This window comes from Trachymyrmex cornetzi, unplaced genomic scaffold (assembly GCF_001594075.2).
Source record: "Trachymyrmex cornetzi isolate Tcor2-1 unplaced genomic scaffold, Tcor1.1 scaffold782, whole genome shotgun sequence".
Lineage (NCBI taxonomy): Eukaryota > Metazoa > Arthropoda > Insecta > Hymenoptera > Formicidae > Trachymyrmex > Trachymyrmex cornetzi.
In genome coordinates, this window is record NW_017300116.1 from 548,502 (window position 1) to 551,158 (window position 2,657).

Below are 2,657 nucleotides of genomic sequence, written 5' to 3' on the forward strand. Positions count from 1 at the left end.
CTTCGATTTGAATTCGCATTTGAATTTGATCTTGTTCGTATATTTACTTACAATTTAATTTCGAAATAAAAAACGTAATAACCACACAGAGTTAGCGTAACCCACACAATAAGTTCATGGCGTTCTATCTCGACTGGCACGCTGATGTTGCCAGGCGGGGGATTTGTAGTAGGGATGCAAAAGTTTTTTCCCCTCCCCCTTGTTTCCACTCCACACTTCTGATCGTTCATAAACAACACGTATTTTTTCAAACGGACTGGGTTACCGTAACCCACGATGGTGTTCAAGGGTTAGTATTAAGATTTTTGTCTCAAAGTGACCTCAGAAATCCTTTAAGTATTGTTAGTTTTTACCAGACACCCTGTATAATAACACAAAACTGCTTAAAAATTGATGTCACTTATCATGCTTTCTGTTATAATACTGATCACCTGAAGGTCTAAACTGATAAATAACTAAATTTTTAAAAGCTTGTCCTAATTTCCAACATAGCAGATTGGACTTTCTGATGACCACTAAAGTATAGCTTAAAGATTAATAATGCTTGCACGTATGATAACTCTCTAGAATTGATCATAATTAAACATAATATGTAATGCTCCTCTCTCAGATCAGGGTTTCCCAAACTTTTGTAAATTGTGATTCACTTTTTAGAATATCAAACTCGGTAATCTACCTTTAGTGGATACAGAAAAGTGGGGGAAGGGATGGAAATTGATTACTTATTTATACTTAATTTTATTCCTTTTTTTACATTAATTTTTTATTAAATACATTTTTATCAATATATTTTTCAGATGTATGAGATGTATGTAAAACATGATACGAGTCATTTTCAAGCGCAATTGATAGTTATAACCTACTTTGCAATTTAGTTTGAATTCCTATCATCGCTGAATAGTCAATTTAACACATGTACTTAATACAATGAAATATAATTTAACATTCTAAAATTTTTCGTGACCCACCGAAAGTCAGCTTGCGACTTACTATTAGGTGGCGATTTATTTTGAGAATCCTTGCTCTAGATAGATACATTTTACGTATTTGTGTCTTTTCTCGCAAAATTTAACTCAACTAAATAACAGAATTGCACTTTCGATTTTTATTTGCTTAATATCAACGGTAAATGTCGCGCCAAGGAAATCGCGCTCGGGAAATCACTTGACCAGAGTTTACGGAAGTTATTTATTTTTAAACCACGGCACGGCATACCTATTTAAACTTTTCTGCAACCTTCGGAAGGATAATCCACGATCTTTTAAAGAGCGAGCTCTGACGAAATTTTCACCGTCGAATTCAATAATAGCGAATTTACGTGTGACGCCGGCGTGGCAGCGTGCAAACTTTTCTACACAGGCACAATTTCCTACGATCGCAAAGTTCTTTCGGTCTTTCTACCTTCGTTACCGTATCAACCCCGTGGCGCAGGCACTTTCAGCATGCCGCCGCCATGGCATAAAACGATGTGCTTTATGCACCGTCCGGCACATTACTGGCTTAACATCTCCGGGAAAATATCTTTCCGCGGTCATAAGGAAAATTTTGACATGCGTCAGGCAGAAAAAAAGGGCTCGTCATGTTCGTAACGTAACGGAAAACATTTTTTCGACGTTCCCACGAAATTTCCCCTCTATATCAGATCGAGAGAAAAATATCGGTACGAAATATAACGAATAATACAAACATCTTCGGACGTGGAAAATGTTATATATTATTTTTTGAAAAATGAAATTCGTGTTTTTTTTACAAAATATAAATTTTCAATAACGCGTGAAAAATAAACCGAGAAATAATCAACATAAATAAATAAAGAACGTCACAATCAAATAGGGTTTTGATAGTTTTACGTAAGTCTCATAATTTTTAATTTCAATAAAAAATTATGAGACTTACTACTGCGCGTTGATTATTTATCAGTCTTGAAACAATCTAAAACTGAAGCTGGAGCACATAATATCATAAATTAAATTGACAATGTAATAATATGTATGTAAAGTAATGTCTAATAAGTATTTTAAAACACTGTAAAGAATAAATTATTTCCAGTTCTGCATTGCATGTATTTGTGTGTAAAATTGTAGGGATGATAAATTTAATCCTAAATTTTGAACTCTAATTAATTTTATCACGCATTTCTAGCGCACTTAATTCTGTTTTCAATAACGTTCTGTAAAATTAGACAATTCAACGAAATATCCTATTGGATTTTATTACCGGGTACTATGCATGGCAATAACAGTTGCATACCGATGAATTTACTGGAACTGAGTCAAACTTTCTTTGCATTTAAGGAATATTATCACTGAAAGATATTCAGTAAACGATCTATCAAATGATACATGACAGCCTGTATGATGGATAGTTATGTTTGTGTATGATACGTTTTACCTTACTTTAACTTACAGTATTAAATATGCGAAATAGGGCGCGTGACAGATCATCTGACAGTTTTTTGAGCACTTAGCAGCGTTGTCTTCGTGAATCATGCATACTGCGAATATTAAGGAGGTTGTAAGGGCATAAAACACATATATTAATATTGACGCTTTAAACAAACTACATACATGTGAAAGTTGTGTTCATAACATTCTGGTTTTATTGAGCAACACATTTTTATAGATTATTTATTTTATTTGTTATTACTTTTATTGTTA